The sequence below is a fragment of the Ambystoma mexicanum genome, chromosome 6q (assembly GCF_040938575.1).
Source record: "Ambystoma mexicanum isolate Mex_15411 chromosome 6q, UKY_AmexF1_1, whole genome shotgun sequence".
Taxonomy (NCBI): Eukaryota; Metazoa; Chordata; class Amphibia; order Caudata; family Ambystomatidae; genus Ambystoma; species Ambystoma mexicanum.
The window spans coordinates 1051941460-1051956315 of NC_090937.1; positions in this window are offsets into that span (position 1 = coordinate 1051941460).

Below are 14856 nucleotides of genomic sequence, written 5' to 3' on the forward strand. Positions count from 1 at the left end.
CCCGTGACTTCCGCCTTAAAGGGAGGGCACTCAAGAAGGGCCGTCGATTCCCCGACACCGAACGCCAAGTTCCCCGACACCTCTCGACGATCCGTGGCTCCCGCCTGAAAGGGAGGCACTCAAGAAGGATCGGTCGGTGCATTGTCGGAGAACTCTACTCCACCAGGTACATTGGGGGGGGTAAAACCTTAATAGGAAGACGTAAGACTATCGGACAATATATGGACTGGGCTTGTGCTATATATCTTTATTTACAGGTTGCCCAGGTGGGGGCATCTCCACACAGAACTGTGCCTAGTGGTAGGGGTCATCATTCTGCCTATTGTTTCAACCATCTTACGTTCCTGCCTATCTCTATTGCTGGTTTACTCATTATTGATCTGTGTGACATTTTAACCGTACAGTTGATGCACTTTAATGAGATTTGATAACATTAGTGGTACCACTCTAGACGTGGATATATTTATCATTATTGACTTCCAAGTACAAATTGCGTTATTGTGATCGTGTACATACCTTTGAATATTAATTATATAAAGACTGTGTTTTCAGTAATACAGTGTGTGGACATTCCTTTGTGGGGGTTCTGGGACTACACTGTACTTAAGAACCAGCCTGCATCACCTCCTGAGAAGCTAGGCCTTGATTGCTCGTCCATTGATACCGTAATAGAGAATCTTGGCTGGGGTCTGCTGTGCCTCTCCTCTACCATATAGAGAGCGGAAGTACAGACACTCCCTACCAGTCTTTACAATGACTGCCTCCCTCTTGATGCTCTGAGCAAATACAACGTCGGCATTCTCAGCCAGGGTCTCGGCCAGCATGGTGAGCTCTTCTTCATTAAAGCACTCCTTGCACAGGCGAGACGTGCCTTTTTTCACTGCCTTGGCCATTATATACCTGTTGTGGATTGATGTGGGTACACAGCAATATACTCCAGGTCCTGGGTGCTGAGGATTGCAATGGATTGTGTTTTTAAAGATGGCCGCCGTGCTCTTTCCCGTTCCTGTGCGATGACGCTACTTCTGGTTCCTCTTATTTGTAGTGGCTGTTATTAACGGTCACCGCTAATAGTGGTCACCGCTAATAGCGGTCACTGCTAATGCCGTCTTGATTCATGCCGGTAGTGCTATCTGCACTTTACTGATGCCGCTAAGGGCCATTTACAGGACTTTAGCGGCATGCCGGTAATGTTGTTACCGGCATGCAGCAAAGCTTGTGCCCGTGAAGTCGTAATAGCCCTCTATTAGCGGGCTCTTTCCTACACGGACACGGTATTTGCTCCATGCTGGTAAGGACATTTACTTACCTCCAAACTCGTAATGACCCCCAATGTCTCCAGAGCTCTGGTTCTCTCTAGGCTTGACTATTGCAACAGCCTCCTCCTTAATCACCCTCTTCAACTAATCAAGAATAGGACTGCAAGACTCATTCTTGGCCTCAAGCCCAGGGACCACATATCTCCAGGCCTAACATTTCTCCACTGGCTTCCTGTGGTTGCATGAATCAAATTCAAGACCCTCTGCATCATCCACAAGGCTTTCTGGGGCCTTGGACCACACAATATGAACTTTCTCTCCCTAAATATCTCCCTACTAGAATTATTCGGTCGTCTAGCTCTAACTCTCTGCAAGTCAGATGCTTCTCTAATCAAAGAGTGGGGGATAGATCTCTTTTTTCGGCAGGAGCCTTGCTCTGGAATAGCCTTTCTGCACCTCTCCATCTTGAGCTGGATCTCCTTAAATTCCCAGAAGCTCCTAAGGACCTTCCATTTCTCCTTCGCCCACCCCTACCATGTTAGCTCCACCTGCCTCTATGTCTGATGGCCTGTATCCCTCATGAGCCTTACTGGGACAGGCCCTCCCTCGAAAAGTCTCCCCTTACCCTTGCCAGCACTTGCCCTCAAGTACCCTTCCCCAACTAGCCTTCAAGTCTGGACCACTTCCCCACCCTCACACTAGTTAACCCCTTGCCTGAGATGCTGCACTCATGGGCCTCCCTCACCACTTGAACATCCCCTTGCAACATTCGCCCCCTCCACCCACCCATATTTCTCACTCTCCCCTCTCTCTGTACTTCTTGTTACTGCACTTGCACGTTCTGAATGTCACAAGGCCAAGTGGGACCGTTACTGTTTATTTTCACCCATGTGCCCCCGCCTTGTCTTGTGGTGCATGGAAACACTTTTTGATGTATAGGAGCCATACAAATGCCCAATAAATAAATATATGAAAATTCAAGAAGAGGAATTTCAGATAGTGATATAGCAGAGATTACCCTCACGCTACTCAGCACAAGCAGCAGAACTCAAAGCACTCATTGAAGCCTTAGAAATATCAGCATACTAAGATGTCACTATATCTACTGATTCTGCATATATGACATCTACAATACACTCAGGTTTATCAAGATGAAATAGGAGAAGATACAGACGGGCAGACTAGTCCACAGTCCAGCATGCAATTTTATTAGCAAGACTAATTAAAGCATTGTAGGGTCCTGTACATGTAAACATAGTAAAGTCTGCAGCGCACTTCAAAGGATCGGACACATGGCCTGATTCACAGAAGCGTTGTATAATGGCAAAATCCCATAGGGAAATGCTCTGTGAATCAGGCCCTTAGTCTCACGTGGAAATGCAGCTGCAGACACAGATGCAAAACTGGCAGGTTATATGCCCTTTCTAGAAGAAAGCAAAATGCCTGTTACCGCAGCCCAGCAGAGAGGCTTACCAGAAGCATACAGTTCATTATCAAAGGAACATAAAATTGAATTTCAGGAAAGAGCCCTAGCAGAAGAAACATATTTCAGGGTAAAAATAGGATGCACATTATCCCCAACCAACATTGTTTGGAGACAAAACTGTAGAGGTAATCTAAAGTAGTGATGCCCATAGAGCTATTACACATTGCACTAGAAAAGCTCCATTTCCCTGTGCATGAACCTAAGCAGCTTACTGCTGCTGACATAAATGACTGTGCCAAACTTGGCTGAATAAGTTGACAAATTCATGGCCAATCGCACTACATGTCATAAATTCCATCCTGGACATACGTTCAACACATTGAAGGGAACATTGCTCCGCTCCACAGTGCCATTCAAAGAACTCCATATAGACTACATAGATATGGTGGACTGTTGCAACACATACAGGTATGCACAAGTGGTAGTGTGCCCAAACTCACGGGTGCATTGAGGCAGATCATTGTGTCAGTGCATATGCTAAATCCACCGCCAGGTTCTTAGTGAGGGAGCTGTTTCCTAGATGGGGTATCTATGACACTTTGAGGTCAGATAATGGTCCCCACTTTGTGAATGAATTCCTAGTAGAGGTCACTCGACTGTTACGGGATATGAAACAAACTTTGCACTGCCTACCACCCACTAGCAAACAGAGTGGTAGAGAGGCTGAATTGCCTACTGAAACTTAAACTAACTAAACTCTGCACACTCTCAAAATGAGCTGGCTATATTGCCTGCCCCTGGCCATATTCAGTTTACGAAATCAGCCTGCAAAGAACATTACCTCACACCCCATGAGGTGGTGACAGGAGGGAGAATGTTTTCCCGAGCTGTGCCCTCATGAACAGTGTCAGATGCACATTGCAGTGCTGATTTGTTAGAAAAGGAATTCAATGTCTATCTTAAGAATATGTCAACCTGTGCACAGTTAATTTCTTTACAGATAAACACCAGAGCAAATAAAAGGGCCTCAACGGATCAGCAAGGCTCCATAACAGAGTGATCTCTTCAGCACAATGTGGTGAATAGGTCCACGTAAGGCAGCACCTTGGAAAATTGAATGACCCAAAATTCACCTGTCCCTACGTGGTGGAGCATTCCACGCCAACCGCTGCAAAGCTCAAGGGTCGCTGTGACTAGGGACACCAGCATAGCACCTCAAGTCTGAGGAACAATTGCCTCCATTGCAGGAAAAACCAACCACAGTTGAGTATAAATAGTGAACTGTAAAAAAAAGTACAAGATGAAAATGAAGCCCTTCGGGCATAGCAGAAGCACAACGATCGATATGCAGAAAGCTATATTTTTTTCTCTCTTTCTCTCCATCCTCTTAATGAATTTGCTAAGATTGGGACTTGGAGTTACTACAAATAATGAAATAAAGGTATAAAATGTATTTGCACTTAGAAATAACTTCATGATTAGACATAGAAGGCAAAGTGGATAAAGAAGCATGTAGCATGTTAGATGAACATCATTCAGAGGGTACCAACATGTGGTACAACCTCATGAAAGAATTTAGTAGAGCTCAAGTAAATGAATCATGCAATATATGTGGGCTTATCCCACATGCAGTTGGCACTCCAGAATGTTTTTATCGCAGGGAGTGACGACCCTAGAGGCACAGTGTTTGGCACAATTATTAACTTGCAAGGTCCAGGGCCAATTTCAGGGATGCACAGTTTACATAAAAATGGAAAAGAGATCAAAATATGAATGTGAAAAGATGGGGAAACAAGAGGGAAGACAGTGTCCAGAAAAACACTGATGGTCATAGAAGATGCAACATTTTGAAACACGAATTGGGTCAGGGGCAATCAGTATTCAATGCTGAGGGGTTAATGGGATTCAAAGAGGCAGAAGTAAAACAAAAAGATGAACTCTGTACATGTGTGTGGGCATTACATGTGAATAAGTGGACACGTTGGCATCAGAGTGAACAACCTGTAAAAGTACAGAAACTCAATCTTCATTTTGTTTCAGAGGCAAAGGAAGCGTGCTAATTGACAGCTAATTGGCAGCAATAACAACTGCAACCAGACCTATCAGATGCCAGCATTGAACGAAGGAACAGCCACAATAATGAAAATCCTCTGGCAGTGTGGAATCAAAGCCTACCATCATTTGCCACCATCATAGAGCAGCCTCTGTTCCCTAGTCACCTTACATGCACCTGTTATGATAATTCCTGAGAAGCATGTCCATTTTTGTTTTTTTTCGGTTTGGCTGATAAAATCAACCTTTCAAATACATGAAAATACAAACTTACAATGTACATTCTTATCAATTAATTATTAAAAACAACAATCAAAGTATAAAATTGCTCGTTTAACCAAGAATCGCGATCTATACAACAAACTTGATGTATTAATAAAAATAAGAAACGATCATTCGATTTCATTGTGGTCGTTGGGTAAAATAGCACTTAAATATTGTGTTATTGCAATTCTAATAACCAGTTTTGAGCTTCTAAATAGTCTGATCCAAATTTCATTTTCATCCATGGGGACATAAGCACATAGTAGATCAGTGAAAAAGGAGTTTCTTAGTGCAGTTAAAGCTGGGCAGCTCACTAACAAGTGCTTCAGAGTTTCAGAGAGGTTTATGTTTTCACAGTAATTTAATTGTTTCGGAACCATCCCTCTCCTTGCCATTATTTCCCTTGTCGGCGGTAAATTAAACCTGAACCGTAGATATTGGTATCTAATATCTGGCACGGGAAATTTAACCAGATAATCTGCCATTGTACGTAGCCTTTTTGCCCAAACCACTGTTCGTTAAAATCTTTGTAGGTGGAACATTTAGCAGTATTACATATCCAGTCATACTGGAATAGCTTTAACTTGGCTCGGTCAGGGTTTGTAAGAAGTGTTTCAAGGGATATAGTTGCATCTGCCAGAGTGTTCAGTACACAAGTTCGCCATTTAGATGGAAAAAAGTCTTGTGAACCTGCAAGATGAAACGCAACTGTGCTTAAGATGTTATTCTTTGCCAATCCCAGTAAACATTTTCTAAATAGTGCACACATTTTCCACAATAATTGTGAGAATAGCGACACCAAACCCATCTCAAAACGAATCATGGGGAGTGGAGCACAATTCGGGAGTTTTAAAACAGATCTCCAAAATCGTGCTTCACATAGATCCCACGTGTTACTCCTGATAGGCAGTTTGGTATCAACTCCATATAGTAAGATTGGGACTACTTTTGCTTGATAAAAAGCCATAATGTGGCTGTATGGAAACTTCCCATACTTATACACAAGTATGTTAGCCTGTGATTTCAACGTTTCTAATTTCAAGTTCAATGTAACAATATAGGCTTTTTCACTTAGAATGTTAAAGATGGTTAAGCCTAAGTATTTGTAGCTTTCAACATTCATTAATGTGACATTGTTAGGGTGCCACTTGTATTTTTACCCACAGGAAACTTTTTTGGCATTTTGACAGACTACTACTTGTGTTTTCTCTAAGTTAATTATGAGATTGTTTTCTATTGAGCATGCGTTCAGCTTGTCCGATAAATTCTGTAGCCTTTAGGGGTCTGTGACAAGAGGACTAAGTCGTCCGCATACAGCATCCAAGCTATGCGTTGTTGGCCCAGTTTTGGTGCATCACTAATAATGTCTGCAAACGATTCTCCAAGATCAAGAATAAACAAGTTAAACAAAAAACACGCCAAGATGCAACCTTGCTTAAGACCTCGCTCAGTTAGAATTAATTTGGAGAGCAAGCCTTCAATGGTGAGACAAACTTGGATCGAGGTGTTAGTATGAAGTTCTTTTATAATGGTAATAAGATAAGGGGGACATGCAAAACAAATTAATTTTTGACAGCGTAGATTACGATCAATAGAATCAAAAGCAACCCTAAAATCAATAAATGCCAAATATAATAATCGATTCCGGGCTGCACACTGTGATTTTAACATGTTCAATGTCATGATATTTGGTGCTGTCCCTAACCCCGACACAAAGCCTCGTTCTTAAATTCGAAGCCCAGTTGTTCAGTTCTCTGAGTACAATACGATTGAAGATCTTCCCCGGTGCATCCAACAAGGCGATGGGTCTATAACTGGCTGGATCCGACCTATTACCTTTTTGTATATTGGGAGAATGATTGAACGTTTCCATGAGTCAGGGATTAATTGCGTCTGAATGATATTTGAGAAGATGTTGTATAATATCTCGGACCAAATTTCCGGGTGTCGTTTTAGCATGAAGTTCGAGAGCCCATCAGGACCCGGAGCTCGAGATGAACTTGCCTTATTTATGAAGAATAAAAGGTCTTCTTTATCAAAAGTTAAGGAAAATATTTCTGTTAATTCTGTCAACCTTTGTTTGCTTATGTTCGAACATGGCATATATAAACTTGAAAAATGTGTGACCCATGCCTGTTCTGACACATTATTAGACTGATGGATTATTTGATGACCTGTAGTTACTTGATTTATTACTGACCAAATTTGTGATGTGTTCTTGCCTGCTAGCATGCTTAGCATGTTAGAGCTATCATTTTGAAATAAAATTGCTTTGTGTGATCTTAACCAATTCTTATAATTTGTCCTCAATTGAGAGATGACAGCGTGTCTTGTAATAGGGGGAAGCTTCGAGGCTTGTTGCCTTTTTTGAGCGAAGTGTTCTTTTTACAGCTTCCGCTTCCCTGTCAAATATATGTGAAGTATGAGTCTTGAATGACATGATGTTATTTGTTTTATGTTGAAAAAGTTGCACTAATTTATGATATGGAATTTGCAGCTGGGGATGTGCGATTACTTTACCAGCTAGCCTTGCATAAAAATGATTAAATCTTTTTAAGGAGGTTTCATTCCAATATAATCGATTGCCACCGGGATTTACAATGACAAAATCCAAGGTGTTAGTAACTGCATGGATGCTTATTGATTCAGGTATATTCCACTGCATTGAGAGGCTATTATGATCGCTCAGAGTCGATGGATTAATCTGAAACTTAAAAACTTCTGAAATGAGAGATTGATTTACATAAATGTAATCAATTATTGCCAAGGTATTACCTCTGTGCCACGTTGGCGATGGAGCAATATCATCTGCAAATGAACCATTTAACATTTAGAGATTATGCATTTCAATAAAGTGGTTCCAAAGTAACAATCTATTACAATATTTGCTTTTATCAAAGTAATGCAAACTTAGATCTCCTGTTACGATGACATATCTAATGGAGTTATCAAGACCCACCAGGTGCATTAGGGAATTCATGCCTCTCATAAATATGTGGTCGGAAATACCAGCAGGGTTCCAATATGCGTTTATCAAGGCATATGTGGAGTTGCCAATCTTTAGTTTTATCATCTGCTGAAAGGGATTTGGAGATGACCAATCTTCAGATTCAAAGAAAGGATTTTGCTTAACAGCTATGAGGAGCCCTGACGTTGGTCACCCTTGCTTTAATTTTTGGGCTAAATTTATATGTATACTATAATTGTCCCAAGTTGGGACACTAGTGAGCCATGTCTCTTGAAATGTGGCTATACCAACGTTATCAAGGCTTGACTCAACAGTATTCAACAAGTGACGAAACCCTCTCGTATTCCAACTAGTTAGAGTGACACGAGTTTGCTGGTTAGGTTGATCTAGGTAATGCACATTGTGAGTTATATGACAATTGCAGATCTTTGCGGAGCCATCTGTGGACCCCTGGATGGCACTAGTTTCAATGTTCCTCTCGTGAGTGACTACTGAGAGTAATGAATTTGCTATTGGAATTTTAGAGGGAAGGTGAGACACTTCGATAATAAAGCCTAAATTATATAGGTGGTTTTTAGCTGGCATGTCCATTTTCCCAGAAAGGAATCCTAATCCCCTGAACTGCCCCCAATGAATGTAGGACACTCTGGGGCTGATTCATGGAACAAATGTGCGCCAAAAATCCTAGCGCAAGCTGGCGCAAGCATGAGAAAGCACAGGTGCGATTCAAGGAAGGCACTGCGCGTGTTTTCCACTGGTTGTGCGCCAAATCCGTGCATGGCACACGCGGGCTCACACGTCATCAAACGGCGTGCACTACACGCACAGGGAAAGCGCACATGGTGCGGCGCACACAACAAAAGTGGGCGGAACAGTGGGCGGAACATGCGGAATGGGGAATAATGTGTGAAAAAGAAGGCGTAACTGGGGAAATACTGCAGGGAACTTCACGGAACACCCACACGCACGCGAACAACCCGTATTCAGGGATTCGAATATGGGAAACCCGCGCACGTCAAAAGACGTGCACAGGCATCAACGTGTCGGCCACACGAAGTCAGGCGGAAGCGCTCAGTATAAAAGTGCGCGCAAACAACAAACACATATATACAGCTACGATGAATGCACCATTTGTTGCAGCACTGATCGTGGGACACCACAGGAGGAGGAGAATAGCCAGGGCCTGCATTTTTTCACCCCGGACAAGCCTTTTTGGGATGCCTGACGACCAGGTCTATGGTAGGTGTAGGTTTCCACCTCGTATCATCCTAGACCTGGTCAGGGAGTGGGAAGATGACCTTACATCCCCCAACCTCTGCTCCCAAGCATTGAGCCCATTGGAGAAGTTGCTCAATGTCCTGCATTTTTCGGCCACTGGGTCATTTCAGCGGACTACTGCCATAGTGGGGGGGGGTCTCACAGGCCACGCAGTCATGCTGCCTACACCAGGTGTTGGCAATCATCACTGCACGCCCCTAAGTCCGCAGGCACATATACATGCCTACAATACCCGCAGAAAGGCAGGCCGTTGTCCAGGACTTTTACAGGGTCGCACACTTCCCCAAAGTGCTTAGTGCCATAGATTGCACCCATGTGGCCCTACGTCCACCATGGGCCACTGAGCACATCTACCGAAACCGCAAGCACTGGCATTCCATCAACGTGCAGGTGGTATGCGATGCAAAGGGAATCATCACCTCTGTCTATGCAAACTACCCTGGCTCCACCCATGACAGTTTCATATACAGAATGTCCGCCCTGAGCCGGGCCCTGGAAGCTTTGCAGCATGGCGACACATGGCTCCTAGGTGAGTACAAATGTCACACACACACAAATACACAAACCCCAATAATCACAACTATCATCAGCTCTCCAGGGGACAGTGCCTACCCTTTGAGCAACCACATGATGACGCCAATCCGGAACTCCACCACACCACCCCAGGTAAGATACAACGCGGCCCATATTGCAACCAGGGCCATAGTGGAGCGCACATTCGGAGTGCTCAAGTCATGCTTCCGCTCCCTTGACCGCTCTGGCAGCCTTCTACTCTATGCACCCCCAGTAGTGTGCAGGATCATTGTGGCAGCATGTGTCCTGCACAATGTTGCAACACAACAGGGCGTACCGGTGGACATGGTGGTGCCCCCACATCCCCAACCACAGGCACAGGCGCTGCCCATGGGAGGGGATAGGGCACATGGCGAGGAAGCCCGGACCCAGCTTGTGGCCACATTTTTCACCTAAACACCCACCCCTGCGGAGTGCACACAGGCCTGGCACATACCAGGTGACAATCGATGATGACAAAGAGACAGTCAACTGTCACAACCTTACCACCCTGAGAATGTTGCCATGGAAGTGCCACATTGTGTGCATCCCTAGCTACTTAAACATAAGCAATCCCGTGTGACCACAAGGCACACATGCAAGTTGTGAATCACACAGACCTGCAAAACAGGCCATGACTATCACCCAAAGCCTCCCAAACCACAACAGGACATGGCAAGCAATGGCTATACACCAACACAGTACCAATAAGGTACACATTGACATGTGAAAAATGTAAAGTGGCATCATGCAATGATGCCTGACAAGGAATCAGATGAAATGACGGACCAACAACCTCCCACACAAAAGAAGTCATACCCAAAGGCATTCCAACAGTTGTAGCCGTAATATAACAATGAATGCCTGCATACATGCACATTGTGCATAGCAAAATCAACACTGCACCTTCTGTGTGCCGTGTCGACCTCATGCAACACACTGCTCAGCGCACAGCATAGTGAACAGCCATTGTGTGTGACGCACACCCTAAGCATCACATCTAAGCAACAAACTACATCAAAAAGCAAAATACGCATGTACTGGATCCACAATTGGCCATAGATCATGTGCTGCAGGGACACAGTGGGCACCAGAAGGCAAACAGAGTGTACATGTGGACATGGAAGGGTGGTTGTACATGTAGTGGATCATAGTGCGAGTGTGTGGGTCAGTAGGGACATGCACTCAATATATGCATGTGCAATCAAGTGACCATCAGTGTCCTCTACACATCACATGTGCACATTTGCCATGTGTACACCCCAGCATGTCAAGCCACAACTATTCCCTCACACCTAAAAGCTAAACACAACACATGAACAGGCATTGATCAGCAGAATACATCATGTACATAGGATACCGCAATTACAATGTCAGGGTGCGCATCACACTGTAGGGCAAGGCAACTGTCAACAACAAAACACCCCCCCTCCCTCACAAATCACCATGACCCACTGAACAACAGCACCTCGGTTAGGTATCCTTCATCCTTGAAGTTCACCTGGCCACAGGATCACCCTTCCCCTTTGTCAACATCTCCCACCTTGTGTGCAAAAAGTGTCCAGCACCCTCAGAGGCCACCTTGACTTGCAAAAACACCAAATCAAAGAGAACTGAAAGCAGGCCAACACAGAAGTCAAGCAAAAAGCCTGCAGGCAGCAAAACAAACCAGAAGAACCTCCAGTAGATGAGTTGAAGTAGCTGTACGTAACAAAGCCCAAGTACTACCACAATGACGTAACAACCAAGGTAGCACAGTAAAACAATGTCACAACAGGATGTGTACCATGTGTGGTACATAACACAGAATAATGCACCACGAACTGATGTGTACTGTCACAGCTCCCGTGTACAGGTGCAGGAGTGGCACGAACCAACCTCCCCCACCGTGGTCGGGGTGCCTGCAAGGTCAAACTCACACAGGCCTCTGAGACACTGGTGGGGAAGGAGGGACAGGGATATGCAGTCTGGACAGGCATTGCTATACTGGATAACCAGAATGAGGGGCAGGAGAGGGGAGTAGGATTCACACGGGAAAGTAGGAAATGCACAAAAAATGTACTCCTCACATTTACACATACACAAGTACACCAAACCTGATCATCATGCACATAGTAACAAATTACTCAAATGGAAGACAAAGAGAAACTTATCTCTGGGGTGAGTGCTGGCCTCATGCCTGCGCACTCTCAGGTCCGATAACAGGAGCAGTTTAATGCTGCAAAGAGAGCCACAGTTACTAATCTGTGTGTGCCCATAACACACAAACACACCACCATATATGCACCAAAGTAACAGAATACTCTAAAAAAAAACAATATGGTGTGGATGCTTCGTACCCATACGTAACATTACCCCTGTGATGGTTCATACACAGTCAATGGAGTAAGTCATGCGCCGCTGGGTGCGTTGCAAATGGAAGACCAATGTGTCACGTATCACACAACATGAAATGTTCCCTGGGTAAGCAGCCAGATGCAAATAGCAAGGCATGACTTCAGAACAAGTCGTGTTCCACCATGACCCAAATAAAGTAGGTAGTGCATGTGTCAAATTCTCCATGGTAATGAAATGCACTGCACACGAGTCTGTCCCTTGCTGTCTGTCCCTGTGAGCTGCTTCTTTCCATGTCTTGCAATGCTACAAGGCTAATAGAAGTGCCTCAATGGACCATGGTGGACCGGAAGGTATGTGCCACTGGCCTTGCACGTGCCCCAGACAACTTTCCCATCAACTAGCCATTAGTCCACCAACGCATCTCAGCTGTATTGTGCGCTTCAACACTAATATTTGTCCAAGCCCACCGTCAGTGCTGCTACTAAGCATGCATGTGCAACTGGCCAGGTGGAAGGTCTGCTGCGTTGTGGCCCCCCTGTGCTGCTCACCTTGCCTGGAGTCCCTTGAAACACGTCAGCTGTTTTCGGATGCATGAGCGCAATTCCTGTGCCTCTGCTTGCGCACACATGCGCATGTCGGTACCACCAAATGTGTCCAACTTCCAGACGTCCAATGGCCCATGTCTGCTGGCAAAGGTGGTCTGGAGGCTCATCCCCCTGCAGAAAGTGCATGAAACACATGATTAATGCTTTAAAATCATCTGTGTGTGTGTCTCTTCAGGCATTACATGACTGGACCATGTCAGAGACGTACATCACAAATCACACCATCAGTCCGTCTTTCACAGACAAACTGTTGAACACACCATCTACGCCATGAATTGCAACAAGCACATGTACAGTATAGATAATAAACATACTACACAATGAATAGCAATGAATGTACACATCAATCATGAAACCCCCCATCTAGCGAATGAAGAAAAATGGTCAATAACAACCCCCATCATCCCCACTAGGGGTGTTAACACAAGTTTCACAGCAGCAGACATGCCACAGATATGACAGTCCAGAGCCCTTGTGTAATAGGCTGTTACACCGAACCATCCTTGCGAGCCCATGGATAAGGGAAGCAGGAGTGGCATATGTGAGTCAAGGACCCCAAGCTGCAAACAAGGGCCCAGCTGGAACAGACAGTGGATGCTCTCAAAAGCCGTAAAGCACCACACCGTCACATGAAAGCACAATAGACAAACAATTTTAAACTATATTTACTAATTACACTAACTATGAAAAACCTACATCACCTATTTAAACTAACTATCAAATTGAAACTAAACTAAAAGAAAAATCAAAAATGGCCACATACGACCCAGGGGGGGGAAGCACCCAGGAGGGGGGGAGGTACAGGGTGCTGCTCAATACCCACATGCGATGATGTTGAGGAAAAAAAAAACTCCATGGGCTCAACGACTGCACAGCCCGACCTATGTGGGAGATAGACTGTCGTCCGAGTCTGGCTCTTCCTGGAAAGGAGGACGTGGCACAGGAGCCTGACCACGCCTAGCCGCAGCTTGCCCCTCATCAGCAGCAAGTCTGCCGGACGGGTGTGCCTGGTTCTGTGCAGCGATCTCACGTAGGTCTGCATGCAGATCCTCCTGTGATACACGTGCTTCCTCTTGCAAGGTAGCACGTATAACACGGAGTTCCTCCTGCAAGCCCTGGCTGGACAACTGCTGTACCGCCCAGCAAGCATGTAGCTCAGCTGAGATGGTACGCTCAAGCTGCGCAAACCTCTCTTCTGCCTGCTCCCTCTGGGACATCATAAAGACACCCAGAGTGGATCTGAGGGAAGCATACTCTTGCCTCAGGGCCTCCATGTGTGCCTCTGCATGAGCAGCAATTGCTTTACGCAGAGACGACATTTCAGCCTGGCGTGCCCTGTCTGAGGCCGCCATGCCCAGCCTGAGCGAGCGGGCCGTGGACCGTGCCACCTGCTGCTGGAGAAGCACCTGCCTAACAAGGGGGAGCACGGATCAGACCACACGCTCCATGCTCTCAGCGATGTTCTCCATTGCTGCCCCCTGCCGTTCAAAATTGGCAGTCATGTCTTGCTCCCACTCAGTATACTGTGGTGCGCGCGACAACCGTGTTGCTGGGCTTGACCCCTGCGGGACCCAAGGACTGGGTTTCCTCATTGCGTTGGCACCTCCCGCGGCTGCATGACTACATGCCCCCGTCGACGTGATGGCCCAGGCACATCAGTGACTAGTGTGGAGGGTGACCCTGCATCCCGATCCACCACAGGCAGAGGTTCCAAGACTGTCTGACCCCTCAGTGCAGGTGTCGCAGACAGAGGAGTGTCCACATCAGAATCACTCACCCCTGACATATGGACCTGATGCTCGTCCAACTCGATATGGACGTCAGAGTGGTCATCAGGGCTGGACTCATTGGCAGCCAGAGACAAGATGGACTGTAGCACATGTGGGTTTTCGTGGCCTAACACCCCGCAACCCCTACTTGTGCCTGGTTGCTGTAGTGATAACAACCCTGTGCCTGGCATGACAACACCATCCTCTGGCTCCATTGCGTCATCATCTGAAAAGTAGAGAGAAATAAGGTCACTACACATGTTAGAAGCACACAACACACACACACAGACACCAAACACATCAAGCAGACATGTCACACACAAAATAGAACCTGCCATGCATGCTG